The sequence below is a fragment of the Elephas maximus genome, chromosome 17 (genome assembly GCF_024166365.1).
Source record: "Elephas maximus indicus isolate mEleMax1 chromosome 17, mEleMax1 primary haplotype, whole genome shotgun sequence".
NCBI classification, from domain to species: Eukaryota; Metazoa; Chordata; class Mammalia; order Proboscidea; family Elephantidae; genus Elephas; species Elephas maximus.
The window spans coordinates 70,616,695-70,634,870 of record NC_064835.1 but is presented as its reverse complement, the minus strand read 5'-3'; positions in this window follow the sequence as shown (position 1 = coordinate 70,634,870).

Sequence of the window (18,176 nt, the reverse complement as noted above, 5' to 3'; positions counted from 1 at the left end):
GCCTGCAGCAGGAAAGGCAAACCCATACCCAGAATGTGTTTTAATTCCAGTCAAGATGAATTGGTGCCCCTTCCAGGATACAAGGGGTGCAGTGTTATCACTGGTTGGTCTCCTTCAGGGATGGTGCCATTTCAGAAACTTGGTGTTGGTCTCTATTGCTGGAAGTTTGACATCTGATGACAGCAGTAGCTAGATCAGCCTTGGGAACTGGGAGCCCAGGCTATCAGCCCATGCATAGCCTCCATCCCTGTCTCCATGGTTACTCGGTTCCTGTACACGTTGTGCCTTTACCGGCATGATCGATGCAGAGCCTATCTAACACCAGCTGGACAGGTCAGCCTGCCTCTCTAGTTGTTTGGTTCTTCTTTCATGGTAGACACTTTCTGGTGGATTAGTTAACACAAGACATAAACATTTCCACATTTGTTGCCTACTCCCATAGATTCATCTTCATGCTGTTTCCCAAGATCTCCTTGTCCACAATCTTCCAATCTCTCCCTCCTCCAGGCCCCTGACCTACCAGATAAGCCAGTCACCACTGGCTTTGGGCCATTTCTTATTGCACATAAAGTGCACGAGCAGGTGAATCCTTTGAAACTTTGCCCTTTGAGAGGATTTTTCCTGCCATCGCCTTTTCAGGTCACCTCTGAGTGATGCTGTTGTGTGGCAGCTGTCCATTTTCAGCCTACATCCACATATTGAGCAGACACCTCTATGACCCAGACTTAGAGTCTTTTTTCTCTTATGCCATCTGGTTGTATGGATGAGTCATGAAGGATCCCACCCATGTGACTGGAGGTATGAGATGAAGGTGAGACACTGATGCAATAATGAATGCAGTGGGGGTCTGGGCCACCTGCTTGTGTACTTGCTTATGCTCTCTGGCCCTGCTTATGCCCAATCTAGTTGTACAACATAAGAATGAGCTGCTGCTGGGCCTGCCTGTCCTTGTTATTTGATAGGTTTGACAAAGCCTAGATTATATGAGCAGTTCTATTCACATAGATACTTGATGTTCCATGGTCAGGCAATTTGTCCTTACCAGGAGCCAGTAGCACAGAGGAGTTGTTTTTCAGAAGATGTTGCCTTTCCACTACAGGTGGCATGACCTTGCTCCTGGACTCTAGAGGTCTTCATTGTGATTCTCGTATGGAGACTTGCCATAAACGCCACAGAGTATCTTTTCCCGGTATAAATACCTCTAATACTGTAAGGTCTGCCAGGTAATACGTTCCAAGTGGCAGGTCTGTTTTCACCACAGCTCAGTTCTGCTTACAGAGCCTTTTCTGCTCTGGGCCCCACCCAAAACAGGTAGCCAGTAGGTGGATCAGAGCAGTATTTCTGAATACTCTGCCTTCAGAACCTGGACCACCAGGAATGTGCTTCCTTCGTATTGATAGGAGGTGTGAGAGAAAATCATTTGTCCTTTACATTGGAAGGAATGTCCCAGACTCCCTGGACCTTTACAAACTTCATTAATGTGCAAGGCCCTTGAATCTTCATAGAGTTTATCTCCCACCATCCAGAGATGAGTTTTACCAAGGCATCCAACATACTTGTTACTTCTCACTTACCCTGCCCAATAAACACGGTGTCATCAATACTGAACCAGTCTGCTATTCTGCAAAATATCCAAAGATTCCAATCCCTTAAGATGATAGTATGACAGAAAGACAGTTACCTCTCTACTTGGGAGAGTTAACATAGCCCCAGAGCAAGACTGTTAATGTATTTTATTTTGTGTCCCAAAGTGAATGAGAACTCTTTTTGATTCTTCTTTCTGATAGGCGTGGAAAATAAACACTGGCTCTCATATACTTGAGACCATGTTAATCGGTTCTAGAAAATGTACCACACCTGGCACAGCTGGTGTAAATTGAGCTACTACTTGGCTGAGTTCAGTTATTCGCTGTAGTACGCCAGGATTTGTTCAGTTTTTTATAGGGACCAGACTGGGGAATTAAATGCGGAAATGGGGATATAAGTGGGACCTCCACCCCTACATTGTTTAGGTCTTTAGGGGTGGCGCTAATCTCTGCCATTTTCCCCAGTGTTTTTTGTTTGTTTATAATTTTTGGATGGGAAGGCCAGTTTCAGAGACTTCCACTTGACTTTCCCCATTACAGTAGCTCTTACCCCAAGGGTTTAGGAGCCCGTGTAAGGATTCTGTCAACTATCAAGTCTGCCCATTCCAATTGTACATTTGGGGTCCAAGGAAAATTATCACTAGATGGATCTATTTACCCAGTGAGCCTATTGTGAAGAAGATTTGGTCAATATATTACTTGGCCCTCATAATATATTACTTGGCCCTCCTAATTTCCCACTCCAACAAGGGGCCTCAAGGATGTTTTGTGTGTCCAGGTATTCAGGTCAACTCAGACCCTGTGTTCAGCAGCCCTTGAAATGCTGAATGATTCCCCTTTTTCCAGCATATGATTACCAAAGTAAGCAGCCATAGTCCTCTTTGGAGAAGAATTGGGAAAATTATTATTATGCATAATTGCCTTGGTGTTGCAGGGTTCTTCCTTCTGGGCACACATTCTCTTCTTCAGTCACTGGGTTCTGATTGGAAAACTAGCTCAGGTCCAGAAACCGGGCAAGGGATCATGGCTTTTTTATCGGAGTGTTTGCTCTCAGCCTCCTGATCATCCATTAATGATTCCTTTGGTTGTTTAAATTGAGCAATACTCTTATTGGCTGCCCATTTATTTTGCCCTAGAGATGCCAATGTCTATTAACCATCTACATAACCTCTCATAAAAACGGCATGAGGCTGGTGTTTGACATCCTCCAACTCCACAAGGGAGAAGGAGAACCAAGATCAGCAGTGCAAGGCTCACTCCCATGAGGCGGAGATCAGACAAGCCTCCTCTCTCCATCATCTTTACCAATTCTGACACCAACCACAGCACTTTCTACTGAGTTCAATGATTCATTGCAATGGCCACACAGAACTCACAGACCAAACTCACAATTATGGGTTTATTAGGGAAGTAACAGTCACAATTCAGGCTCAGAAACATTCAGGATACAGTTCTTCCATCAGTACAGCCTCTCCCCAGCTGTGCTCGCAGACATGCCTCTCCCTGGCCCTTGGCCACTGCCCAAAGGCACTCAGCTTTCTCTCTCTGTGGGTCGGGAAGCCCATCATGATATCTCCTGCTGCCAGATCTCTGCTGTAGGGTCTCTCCTGCCACCACTTCTCACCATCTTCAAGGTTACAGCTCACTCTCTCTCTCTCTCTCTGTCTCCTCGTTCCAGAAGTTTCTCAATGCAGGAGTCCTGGGGTCCAAAGAATACGCTTTCCACTCCTGGCTGTTTTTCCTTGGTGGTGGTAGGATCCTCCCCTCTGCTCTAGAATTGGTTCTATTTTAAGGTAAAACTGATCAATCCCCTTGGTGGGCCATAATTACCCTATCACACAGTCCCACCCAATCACCTGGGTGGGAGTTACAAGATCATGGCTAGAAAGGCCACACGGAAGTAATCAATTGCTCCTCACTTCTCCTGAGTCAGGCCCTCCTGACTGATACTTGAATTTTGCAACTCATTACGATCATTGTGCCCTCTTTGCTTCTGACAGTTGTGTATCAACCACCAGGCCACTATATTTTGGGGTTCTATCATTGCCATGGCTACCAGTGACCTCAGTTCTGTAATGGCATCTCTTCCTTCAGCCCTGGCCTAGAGAGGACATCCCTTTCTAGTTTCAGTACCCTCAAGACCCTGTCCCATGCATTCTCTCCTACGTCCTGCTGTATAAGTTGGCTAGGTCTTACAGCTCCTTGGGAATATAATTCCTCTCACCTCTTTGTCAGCCCACACATCAGCCAGGTGATATTGTGACTTGACTCTTGGCTGGAGTGGGGAAGACTAGAGAGGGATTCATGTTGCCTTGCAGGACAGAGGGCTCCGCATCCTCTTTAAGCAGGAGGGAGCTCTAAGCAAGCAGGGAGGAGTAGGCCACTTCTGCAGGCCCAGAGTGTGCAGGAGTATCTGGAATTTCAAGGTTTTCAAGGGCATTGGCCCAAATGTCTCTGTTCCAAGTCTCAAGGTCCCATTCCTTCTTATTCAGCAACCAGACCCTGGCATGGCAGACTTACCTGGGCTGAAAATTCAGCCTTCTCCAGAGCTCTGCTGCTCTTATAATTAAGTCTTGGGCTTTATCCTTAAATCTCTCCTACCCGAGGAGCTCAGAAGCTCAGAGCCTCTTTATATGCTTCCAAGGAGGTCCTCTGACTTTCACACTTAGCCTTCAATTAGTGATTAATTACCCTCAGCCTTTTCTTGTCTTTCTTCAATGTGTCAGTGCCACTCAACAAGCCACTGGATTCCATTGTCCTTATAATTAATACTTCCTCAGAACCTCTCAAAAGCTTAAGAGACTGCACCTGCAAGTGCATTTCTTTCCAAGGGTATACTATCCCAGTTCATCACTGTGAGCATTGTAAAGATTGCCCTGCTACAGCATGCCTCTTTTGTTTTGAGTAGTTTTTGGTTCTCCACCTACTACTAAAGACAGGACCCTCATTGCCAGCTGGTCAGCAGGTGATCCAGTTCCCAAATTGCACTTTAATTTAGTCTTCTTCCTCAGATCACTCCTAGCAACAATTGTCTTAGGACTGGTTCCCTGGAAAATGGACTCTGAGATGGAGACCTAAACGCAGGAATTTTACTAGGGAGTACTCTTAGGATCAATACCTTTAGGGGAGTGAAGGGATGTGCTATGGATTGATCTGTTTTATCTAAACAGATATGCTGAAGTCCTAACCCCTGGTACTTGTGAATGTGACCTTGTTTGGTGTCTTAAATACCACAAGTGGAAGGCTTTAACAAACAGATATTTATTCCTCTTACAATTTAGGGGGCCAGAAGTCCAAATTCAGGGCACCGGCTCTAGTGGAAATCTTTATCTCTCTGTTGGCTCTAGGGGAAGGTCACTGTCGTAGATCTTCCCCCAGTCTAGGAGCTTCTCAGTACAGGGACCCTGGGTCCAAATAATGTGCTCTGCTCCCAACTCTGCTTTCTTGGTGGTAAAAGTTCCCTCACCTCTCTGCTCAATTCTCTCTTTTGTATGTCAAAAGAGATTGACTCAAAATACAACCTAATCCTGTATATTGAGTCCTGCCTCATTAACATAACTGCTTGTAATCCTGCCTCATTAATATCAAAGAGGTTAGGATTTACAACACATAGAATAATCACATCAGATCACTAAATGATGGGCAACCACACAATACTAGGAATCATGGCCTAGCCAAGTTGACACATTTTTGGGAGACACAATTCAATCCAGAACAGTTGGAAATAGGGTCTTTGAAGGTGTTAGCAGTTCAGTTAACATGAGATCATAGTGGAGTAGTGTGCATCCTAATCCAATATGACTGATGACCTTTTAGAAGAGAAGAGACACATAGAGGGAAGACAGCCCTGTTAAGACAGAGACAGAGATGGAGTTACATTGCAACCGCAAGCCAAGGAATGCCTGGGACTACCAGAAGCTGAGAGAGACAAAGAATTTTCCCCTAGAGTCTTTGTAGAGGGCATGGCCCTTCTGAAACTCTGAATTTGGACTTCTATCCTTCAGAACTGTGAAACAATAAATTTCTGTCATTTTAGCCATTTTGTGGTACTTTGTTAGGGTGCCCTAGGAAACAAATAGAGGAGGTATTGAACTGGAATGCAGTTGCCACAAGAACCTCATCTATTCCCATGGGAAGCCCTGGATCTGCAGTGGTTCTTCAGAGTTTCCCTGTCTTGAAGCAAGGGGCCTAAACCTTTCTATCTCAATCTACCAATCATTGGGTATGGGCTGCCTGGGGGAAAGGTGTAATCTTGGGTGAGGTATTTCTCTTCTGCTAAGGGCAGTTCCTAGAGAGGGACTCGATTAAAATCTGCCATCACCTAGCAGCTGGGGAAAAGAGTGCTTAAGCCCAGAAGGGGCACGTGAGAAGCACACTACAGAAGCCATTACAGTTCCTTTATGTTAGCAATAATCCATTAGAAAATACCACAAGAAAGACAATCCTATTAATAACAGCCATAAATTAAAAACAAGCAAACAAACAAACATGTTGGTATAAACTTAACAAGAAATGTTAAAACCTTATTTGAAAAAAAAAAAAAAAACAACATATCCTTATTGAGAAACATTAGTGTCTTGATAAATGCAAGTACTTGCCTCATTTCTGAATAAGATGTCTGAATAATAAAATGCAAATTCTTTACAAATTAACAGCTTAAAACATCCAAAAGTAAACCGCAGTGTATTTTAAGAATTTATATATGATAAGCTTGGCACTTAAAAATCACAGAGGAAAAGACAGATTGTTTAATAAATAGTTTTGAAGCAACTGGCTAGCCACTTGGGGCAAATGTTCCATTTCCTGCTTCACATCACATACGGAATTAAGTTATACATAAATTTAGTATTTACGTAGAAAAAAGAATCCACAAAAAATACTAGAAGAAAACTTTTTTTTTAATCATCTTTTGGTGGGGAAGACATTAAAAGCATGATACCAACAGTAGATCATATACAAAAGAAGAATTATAGATTTAATTTACTAAATGAAGAATATTTCTTCATAAAAATTTAAAGGCAAGTGACAAAGTAGCAATAACATATTCATAACATATGGGAAAAGGTATAATATCCTTAAGATATAGAGAACTCTGATAGTATAAGAAAAAGACAAGTATCTTAGTAAAAATTGTACAAATGACATGAGCGGGTAATTCACAAAAGCAGACAAGGAAAGGCAATGGACATATGGCAAATATTATTACCTACGAGCAATTAAATAAATGCAATTGAAAGCAACAAAGAATTTCATTTATCACCTATCAAAATTTATAAGATTAAAAAAAAAATTATAATACCTACTGTTGTCCTGGACACGGGAAGTACCCATATTAATATTCAGAAGGTGTAAATCGGTGTGAATTTGCAGAGTGTAAAACCTGGATGGAAAGTGATTTTGTGAAATATACCCCCAAAATTTATTCATACCTTTTGACTTAGCCATTCTATTTCTAGTAATAAATCCTAAATTAGTATGTATCAAGATTCTCAAATGATGATATTCATTATACCATTGTTTCTAATGCCAAATTTTGGAGATAATCTAAGTCTCATAATAGGCATCTGTTGAATCAATACTAACTTATCTATATAATGAAATACTAGGCAGCCTCTTAAAATGATGGCACTAGAACAATATTTAGCGACATGGAAATATGTGCGTAGTAGAATGTTAACTGAACTTAGTGTTAAAATGGAACACACAAATGGTCCCATTTTTTGCTAATGCATGGGGAGGAGGGCTGGAAGTATAAACTCCAAAATGTCAACGGAGATTATTCCTAGTTGGCCAAGTTTTGGATAAATTTCTTTTCTTTTTGATTATCTGTATTATCTACAATGTTCTATGAATTGAGTTTGTAGTGAGTACGCTAAATGTAAAAAAAAAAAAAGCTCTGTGCTAAGTTAGCCCTGATTACAATTGATACTATTCTGATGACCTTAAAAGAATGAATCCAACTGAGAAAGAAAAAGAGCCTGTAGAATTCAGATTGACTCCATAGTTCCCTCTGATGAGTCTGAAGTTTTAAATATGTACAATTAAAAAAATAAAATTTAAATCAGGGATGCATAAAAGAGAAAGTCTGCACTAAAAAAAAAAAAGAAGAAGAAGAAAAAATTTTAAAGGGGGAAGAAAAAATTTTAAAGGGGGGGAAAAAAAAAAGAAAGAAAGTAAAAGCCAGAAAAGCTGAAGTCCAAAGTGAACAACGGCTTTAAAAAATACTTAGTATAGGGTAAAAGATTTAAAAACTTAAGTGTGGAACAAGAAGAAAGGAAAACCTTTTGGCCGGGGGCTTGGCAGCAGCAGGGTACTGTTGATGAATGTCCAGCACAGTGCAAACTCCATTTTACATTCATCTTTTCTGCCAAAAGGACCGATGCTGGGGTTTTAAAAGCAAGAACAAACATCGGGAGGAAGGAACCGAGGCTCGACCGGAACGAACACATCCGGACCTTCTTGCTCTGCATGAATTCTAATTTCCTGGCTGGCCCAGACGCCTGCCTGTCCATGTTCTTGCGCATAGGAGCGCCGGTTCACACCCAGTGTCCGCCGTAGGTGGGGCATGGACAAGCGTAGGTCCTCTTTTCAAAAAGGGAAGAAAGGCGGGGCCCTTAAAATTCACAAGATTCTCAAATAAATCATTAAGGGAAAGGTTTCTGAGGAAACCCAGCATAGGAAGCAAATAATAGAGAAAACTAAAGTTGAACCAAGTGGGGTAAAATAGTACAAATCAGAAAACAGACGAGAGACATCCATGTAGACACCACGCGGGTAATGAGGGACGAGGGTAAGGTCAAGGAAGAACAACGAAGCCACTTGCCCTGAGCTATAAAAGAAATGGAATCATACGGGAGTTCTTTATGTATTGTTTTCAGAGAGAATTCAGGGCAAGGGGCAAGGCTGTGGACTGATGTTGGCATTTCAAAGATGCGGGGGTTGGTGTTTCAATGAAGGCATCAGCGCCTAAGAAAAGGGTCGGAGAAGTCTGGAAGTGTCTCCACAACGGATGGCCTCTCTGTGGGATCCTGTGTTAAGTTTGGTGATTGTCTGATCCATTTCTGGGGGAGCTGTTTTCAATGGCTAATGGGAGAAAGATGATGAGATAACAAACACAATAAAAGGAGAAGATCTAGCAACTTTTAAAGAAAGGAAAGGTGAAAGCCATTATCAACTCCCTTTCAACCTTCTTCCTTCCATTCCTCTCCCTCCTTTCCTTCTTTCCTTCCTCTCTCCCTATTTCCTCTCTCTCTCTCCCTTCTTTCATTCTTCAAATATTTCTTAAGCCACTACTATAAACAAGTATTATGCCGAATACTAAGACTATGCACTCACTTAACAAATACTTATTAAGTGCTTACTAGGCATTAAGGATTCAATAGTGTCCAAGACAGGCAAAGTCCCTGCTTTCATGGTGCTTAAAGTCTAATGTGGTGATGAGAGGCCAGAGACCACTATAAACAAATGAGTACATAATATGTGAGGTTGTGACATGTGCTATGAAGAAAAATGCATCAGAGCAAGAAGATGGAGTGTGATGGTCGGGGAGGAGTGCTAGGGGAGGGAAGGCCCTCTTTTAAAAGGTGACATTTGAGTCGAGAACTGCAAGAAGTAAGCCTCTGACCTATGCAAAGATCTGGGGGAAATGATTTCTGAAGCTGATACCTGAATGATGAGTAGGAGTTTTCCAGGTATCCAAATAAAAGAGAAAAAAAAAAAATCTTGCAGATGTAGGGAATACCTTGTGCAAAGGCTTAAAGGTGAGAAGGAACATGACTTTCTAAGCAACTGAAGGCAGTTTGGTTTGAAACATGATGTGGGAGCAGCAGAAGATGAGCTTGGAAATAAGCAGAGGCCAAAGCATAGACAGTCTTGTAAGCCATACTCTCTTCATAGCAGCAGAGATAGTTCTAAGCAGGGTAGTGACAAGCACATTTTTATTATCAAGAACTCCTTCTGACTGCAGCAGGGAAAATGGATTGGATGTGGACAAGAAAGGAAGCAGGGAGATCACTTAAGAGGCTGCTGTGGTAATTCAAGCAAGACATGTTGGTGGCCTGAACTAGGCTAGTGATAGTGAGGATCAAGATGAGGGGTGGATCAAGAGATTAGTTGGGGATGGAGGGAGAGAAAAGAGTAATCAAGGATGATACCTGGTGGATGGTGGTATATCCTCCAAGGAGAAGCAGCAGGTTTGGGAGTGAGAGGAGGGTGAGACTTTCAGTTACAGAGTGTGAATGAGTTCTAAATACATTCCAACAACTAGGTGACAATGTCAAGTGATTTATGATACAAGTCAGAGAGGAAGGGTGGCTGGGCCAATTGACCAAAGACTAAGAGGCTGGTACCATAAAGTGACAGGGAGGAAAACTGAGTCTAGAAGACCTGAGTTCAGGTCCCTGTTTACTCAACTTTAATGAGACAGTTGGTTTAGATTTCACAGGTCTCTTTGAGCTTTAAAATCCTGTGGCAGGGGTGAAAAAAAATAAAGGCTGTGTTTGTCAAAAGGAACCCTTTGGAAGGATTTGGTATACGGTGGGGAATTTTCATGTTGAAGTTGATGGACTTGAGTCTAACATAAACTTATCTTTGTGGGACCAGAAACAGAACTGAGGCAAAGAAGGGTAAGTAATGCTGTGTGCACAAATCACGATGGAAACAAATGAAAGTGATTATGAAGAGAAACAAAGCAAGATCTTTAGTGAAAGACAGGGCATCGATTGACCAAGATTATGGGAACAGAAAATAGGGAGTAAAGAAGCAAAAACCAAAGAAATAGACCATCATCTTATGACTAAAGATTCTCAGAGGCAGTAGAAATGCAAACACCTACAAACACATATAAAACAGAACAACTGAAATAAGGATTGTAAGAGAGGAAGAACTGACCAGGAGAGAGAGAGAAAGAGCTTTAGGGAAAAGGAAATAGTGAGACAAGTGGATGGAGATAAAGACTATTTGAGGCTATAAGCAACCAGTGTCTGACGATTACAGAAATGTTGATTTCTTTGGTGGTGTTAACATAACAGTAAATACACATAACACATACGAGGCTTTACTACCTATGGGATCAAACGGGTTAAGAGTTAAGAGTACTTGGAGCAAAATAAAGTCCTATACACATGTAAGGAATTGTTACTTCTTAAGCTTTCTCGTTAAAACCCCCAAAAAACCAAACCTGTTGCTGTAGAGTTGATTCCAACTCACAGCGACTCTATAGGACAGAGTAGAACTGCCTGATAGGATTTCCAAGGAGCAAGTGGTAGATTTGAACTACTGACCATTTGGTTAGCAGCCAGACTTTTAACGACTACACCACTAAGGCTCCGGTTTTTTCAATAGAGATGAAAAATACTCCTTTCGATCAGCATCCGTGACTTGTTGCCCACTTAAAACCACAAGGGAGTACTTCAGACAAGTAAAGGTGTGTTTACTTCTCACATAATCCTCAGAGAAAAAGACATGAAGTGTTCATATGCCATAAGTGAGGAATATGGACAATTTATTTTAGACAATTTAAGACAATGATATTCAGGTTCCTCAGTGAGTCTTAGCTAAGTCTACAGGGAACTACTGGAACTGTCAATTCTGTTCAAGTCTCAATTTGAAGATTATTTCATTCCTGTGAGTTCCTTTGATAAATCAACGGGTGGCTTAATACTCTGTAGACATGGCCAAATGTGATTTGAAGAGAAATAGCATTGGGAGGTAGAATTTGGGGAGGGTGTCATCCTCCTTCTTTAGGGCTTTTCCAGCTGACATTTGCTTGGACCAATCAATTCTGCCTCTGTGTGTGTGTGTGTGTGTGTAGAGACAGAAAGAGAGGGAGAGAAATTCAGTATATTCACTATATTCACTGGAGGGTAGGCACTTATTTTTACTCCTATATGTATTTTTTTTTTCTGTTAGTTGATGTAAATTGTTGTTGTTGTTAGGTGCCATTGGGTCAATTCTAACAAATAGTGACCCTACGTACAACAGAACCTAACACTGCCTAATCTCGTACCACCCTCACAATCATTGCTATGTCTGAGCCCATCATTCCAGCACTGTGTCAATCCATCTTGCTGAGTCTTCTTTTTTTTTTTTTTGACCCTCTACCAAGCATGAGGTCCTTCTCCAGGGATTGGTCCTTCCTGATAATATGAATGTAGTTAATAGGTTCTTGATTTTTCTACTTTATTGAGTGTAAACATCTTAAGATAGAGCTGAGTAAACCTGGATGACTATTAACTTATGTTCTCCCTTATCACTATTCTCATGGCTCCTGACTAAACCAGTTTTTCCCAAGCAGAGTCCGTGGCTGCCACGTGACCCAATTTATAGGGTACAGAAAAACTGACTCTCTCCTTCCAGGTCTTCCCAAATAAATTTCTCTTAGATGCCTCTTGCTTTCACATTGCTTTCTTTAAATTCTTTTCACTCATTTTTTTTAAAACACTAGTGATGTCAACATATTACCTTAAGAAAACTTTTTGATGAGATCGGAAGAACTAGATGGTGCCCAACTATCACCAATGACTGCCCGGACAAAGAGCACAACAGAGAGTCCCAGAAAGTGGAGCAAAGCTGAAATTCACATGAGAAGACCAGACTTAATGGTATGACAGAGACTGGGGGAACCCCTGAAGCTATGGCCCCTCATTGCTCTGTTAACCTAGAAATGAAACCATTCTGGAAGCCCACTCTTCAGACAAATATTAGACAGGATTATAAAACAAACAGTAATACATGTGAAGATTGTGCTTCCTAGTTCAATGAGATACACAAGCCCAAATGGGCAGCTCCTGCCTGGAGGCAGGGTGAGAAAGCAGGAAGGGACAGGAACTTGTTGAATGGACACAGGGAACCTGGGGCAGAAAGGGGGACTGTGCTGTCACATTGTTGGGATTGCAACTAATGTCACAAAAACAGTATGTGTTAAAAAATAAAAAGAAAATTCTTTGAGAAGTGCCACTTTTAGAGAATATACTCCCCTTGCCCTCCTGGATAAGTTTCTGGAAGAGAAGATCCCTTTCCTGTTCTCTCCTTTTCTTCATTTCCTATTCTCTTTCCTACCTTTTCTTCCCCAGGCATAGCTGAATGGTCAAGACTGAAGAGGTCAGTTTAGATTAATACCTGCAAGTGAATTCACTCCTGACCTTTTGCCTCTCTCTTCCCCAACTTGGAGCCCTGAGTCAAGTAGCTGGGGTGTAGCAACTTCCTTGGAGAAGTTGTTTCCTCCCTCAAGGCGGTTAAGTAACATTTTGCATGTGACAGGCACATGGCTACACACCCTGCTTTTGCATGGAATTGGATGTTGATTGACAAGTTACCAATAGCAACTTTATTTTATGTTCCCAGAACTCAATCAAGCTGTACTCCTTGCCAGGTGGCAAAGGCTGGACTGAAGGCCTGGAGAAACTGGGGTATCTAAAGAGTTTTTGTCCATTTGAGAGGCAGGGAGGGAGTGTTTCTCAGCTTCTAAACCCTAAAGACTGTGGGTGGTACAGGGCTTCTGGGATGTAAGTAACACCATGAAAGCATTCTGTCTGTCCTCCATGGCTGGTCCCTGATCTAATAGAAAGAGTGCTACGTGGAAAAAGCTAAGCTTTAAAGGCTAACCGTTGTGTTTAAGGAATTAAGGGGGGGTGGCACTCTTCTAAACTGATAGAAAGATCCCCAACAGGGAAGTAAGAAAAAACCTTTTAAAATATCTGAAGATACATTAATAAAAATGGTGTTATCTTGTTTTTTCCCTTCGTGACAAGATTTTCCATGCAGCTACATAAGCATAATCACTGGGGACTTGGGGACTCCACAAACACCTGATGGATTTCAAGGCAGAGACTGTACCTCAACAGAAGAGATGGCAAAGGATTCTTGCATATTCCCATGTGTTATAACTCCCTCTCCATGGCCCACATTTCATTGCTATGAGTCAGAACTGACTCAATGGCAATTGTTTTTTCTTTTTTTCTTTTCTGGTTTTAAGGTGACACTGAGTGTAATGGATGCCATCTTTTTATGTTCAATTAAGAAAGAAAGAAAAAAAAAAGCTACCAATTAAATGATGATAGGTTGTCAATTGCATGATGCATCCTGATTACAGTGATGTTAATATGTGAACTATCTTAGGGTAGATGAAGTACAGTAATAAAAGATCAGCAAATCTCAGAAGGGAAGAGACTACTACCCTTCCTCCAATTCCCTTTACTGCAGTGCTAAATTGCGATGCCCAGCACTTCCTTGGGATTCTCTTTAGCAGACCAAGTACACCTCAATTGGTATACCTCACCCAGTTAATAATTAGGAATGACTTGGGCTCTCTCAATGTCTTTAAGGCACTTTGGAAAGTTAGAATTGTTCCCTAAGCCCAGGGATGAGCAAATTTGTGGAACAGTTGTTATATACCATACAGATATCTTCACCTTGCTGAATCCCATTCATGTTTGTGACACTCCATTTACTATTATCCCGAGGACTGTGTGCCCTCAGATTCCATGATTGCCCAGGATGGACTGTGTAATCCCATCAGGATGTATGTTTTGGGAAAGTGTTCCAAACTTTTTTCTTTATCATCTCCCCACATCAAAACTTACCTGTCTTGGGTTCCATTACCTTAGGTCCTTGCTAGGTGACTAGTTAGTTACTCTGAGACTAAATAGTGATAAGCTGATAATATAGATAGCTTAGGTAATTTCTCAAAAAAAAAATATTTTAAGGCTAATTTGGGCCTTATTCACAGATCAAAGTAAGGGGAAAATATTTGACTGTATTCTTCATATCACATTCTTCAAATCAGAGTATGTAAGTAGCAGCATGCTCTACAGGTTAGCACACAGCAAATATCAAAAACTGCCCCCCACCTCTGAGCCCTGCCAAACACTATTATTTGATAATAGTCCACTTTCTTACTGAGCTTAGACATAACCTCGGACTCTCCCTTAAGACTACTTTCATACCAGGCGATTGGAGTTGACACATGAAATGAAGCCTGTTTTCCAACCCTAATACAAGTCCTAATGGGCATAGATGTTTATCAGCTCCCATATCTTTTCTCACTTTGGAACATAGTCAACTCCTTTCTATCTGGGACCTCTGAATCCATCTGGTTAAGGTAAAGGAAATAGTAAGAAAGTATATGCAATCTTCAGGAGTCTCTGGGTGGTGCAAACACCGAGTTAAATGCTCAGCTACTAACCAATAAGTGGGCAGCTCAAATACAGCCAGAGTGCCTCGAAAAGAAGGCCTGACAATCTACTTCCAAAATATCACAGCCATGAAAACCCTATGGAACATAGCTCTACTCTGAAACACATGGGGTCGCCAGGAGTTGGAATTGACTCAATGGCAACTGGTATGTGTGTATCCATGTGTATATGGAATTTTGGAATTCCATGCGTAAGTTGAAAAGCACCAGGACATTTGTCAGAACTGAAAACTGAAGAAGGCATTTTGAGAATGGCGTGCACTTATCCTCTTTGAGCTCCCTTGGGCAACATAGGCACAGAGAACTGAGAAAGGCTTTGGGCCAAGAAGGGAAGATGATTAAAGGGCTGGGAGGGCATCTGTGTATGGAAATGTTGAAGAATGGATTAATCTGGAAAGAAGGAGTCTGATGGGTAACCGGAGAGTGATCGTTAAGTGCCAGGAGCATTGTTGTGGAAAGGGAGTTGACCAGCTGTTTTCCGTCTCACTGAAGGCTATGGACTTTAGGCCAGAAGGAAATGCAGCTTTGCTTACAGAGCTCCTAGGCAATGACACATACACATATTGAGTGTTCTGCATGTACTAGATGCTCTTGTGTAGAGGGTGTCTGTCCGTGACGGGGTTAGAGGGCTATGACTTTCCTGCTCTTAAGCAGCTGACAACTGGTGTGGGAAGAGGCATCATATTAGTAGCAAATACCTAGTGCTTATATGGATCTTGTATGCACTGTACTCCATGCCGTACATACATTATCTTGTTATTGGTGTGAGTTGTTGTCAAGTAGACTCCTACTCAGGCAACCTTATGTATAACCGAATGAAACGCTGCTTGGTACTGCACCATCTTCATGATAGTTGGTATGTTTGAGTCCATTATTAGCTTGTTGTAGTGTGCTGTCAAGTCGATTCTGACTCATAGAGACACTGTATGACAGAGTAGAACTGCCCTAAATGGTTTCCTAGGCTATAATCTTTATGGGAACAGATGGCCGTATCTTATCTCCTCTGAAGTGGCTGGTGGGTTCCAATTGCCTTACTCCTGGTTAGCAGCTGAGGGCTTAACCATTGTGCCACCAGGGCTCCTTACCCACTTATAGATGAAAAACTGAGGACTGGAGAGATTCCATAGGTTGCCCAGGCTCACAGCTGGCAGTGATTTATGATTTACTTAGAGCTAGGTTTTACACTAGACAATCTGGCTCCAGAATCTATACCTTAAATCATAATACTATGTGGTCTTTCCAGTCACTATCCCACTGGGCAGAATGGGTTAATCCTAAAAAAGAGAAGTATAAAGGAGAGGAAATCTTTCTGGATTATGTAATCCAATCTCACTGGGATGTACAAGTGGCTGAGAAATTCTTTGTGATGGACTGTGTAATTCTCTTCTAAACATTGAGAGCAGCGCTGTGGCTTCATCTTATTTGCATCCCTAATGAAAAGAACAGTCCTTGATTCTGAGTGGAAGACTGAATGGATGAATGAATGCATGCTTGGCTGAATGGGTGGATTTATGGATGGATGTTTACACTTGGTATTAGCCTAGTTTTGGAAGATAAACTAGGAGAGAGGAAGGAACCTCCTAATTCGGGAGGGACATATTGTTATGTCCCATAGTCCAGGAAGTCTGTGTAAGTTTAGCAACACAAGGATTCAAGATTCTATTTCTCCCAAGTAACTCTAAGCTTATATCTTGTTAAGGTCTTACTCGTCATTTACCTTTCTGAACTTACTTCTTCCATACCAAATGCCTCTTTCTTCGCTCTCTCTTAGCCCTTCTACACACAATTTGTATACCTCTAAAAAAAAAATGGGTGCCCTGATGGTAAGTGTTCAGCTCTAACCAAAATGTTAGCAGTTTAAATCCGCTAGCTGCTCCTTGAAAACCCAATGGGGCAGTTCTACTCTGTCCCATATAGTAGTTATGAGTCAGGATCTGCTTGACGGCAATGGGTTTGGTTTGGTTTGCTTAATATGGAATGACTTCTAATTCTAACAAATTCTAATACAGAATGAGCTCTGTAAGGTTACATGTTAACTCTCCAGGGGAAGTGAGGTTGGCACCTCTTATTTATTTTATTCCTTGCTTAGTGTTCTGGCTTGGCCTAGCATGGGCAACTGAAAAAAACCTTTCAGGTTAAACTAAGTCGAATATTTCTTCCCAATATCTGACCGATGAACCAATGGCAGGCCCAGAAAGAAGGTCTAAAGTGCCACACTGGGATGATTTTAAGACCTACTGCTGGTTTTCTTTGTTGAGAAAAGGGAAACCTGGGTTTTTCTGCCATGATGTTGATCATCCCATTGACTAATAATTATATCTACCAACCCATTTTATGGTGGGACAGATGACAGATGAGGCCATATAACTCTAGTGGCAAAGCTGAGAGGGCAATCTGGACATCCTGGCCAGTGCTTGTTCCTCTAAACCATTATTCCGGTAGAAACTAGTCTAAGAAGTCCTAGTAAAGTGACAGAAATCTCAAGTAAATTTACTTATGAATAATAAGCTTGAGTCTTCAGGGGAAACTGGCAAGGTCAGTGGTTCTGAAAAACCAGTCTGTGGGCCACCTGCCATTGGAATCACCTATGTTTTTTTTTTTTTTTAAAACGTGTATTTTTTTTTTTTTTTTGATCCATGGGCTCTTCCTCAAAACTACTGAATCAAAATAACTGCAGGCCAGCCCAGGACTCTGCATGTTTAGAACATTCCCCAGGTGATGCTCACACCCACTAATTTAATGAACCAGCTGCTTAAATGTTTTCCTACAATAGAAGCAGTTCATTGAATAGGCTTCTTTTTTATTAAAAAGGTTTTAGGAGATGATTTAGTTCCATCCCCTTTGGTTGTTTTCTTAAAGGGGATTTCTTTGTGTTTGTTATTTTTCATCTTTTAGACATTTAAAATTACATTTCAAAAAGAATAAAAGAATAGTATACTTTTTAAAACACTGGTTTCCTTGTATTTGCAATTTATAATATATGCACACAGAAATTGCTTTCATATACATATAAATTGTTTTCAATTTATTAGCCTCATACAATTGCTATGGAGAAAGTGAATATGTGTGCAAACGGCTTCCCTTTGGTAGCTGGCTCACCTAAAATGTGTAATCTCGCACAGAAATAATTTGGGACTAAGTAAGGTTTGGAAGAAACTTTCTGTCTGATCTAGTTTCCTTTTAAATGATGTTTTAACACCCTTTTCCACAGCCCCTTCTCCCCCTCTCCAAGATTTTCCCGTATGTCTTTTAATATAAATCCTGAAATGGGGTCTACCCAGAGCAGGATTTCCAGAGAGGCATCATAACCTAGTTTCCGGAGGACAGGAGCCCAAAGAGCCCGAGCCCTTGCATGAGTTTCTTCTTGGCTTTCCCGCTCAGGCTTTCTGGACCACGCA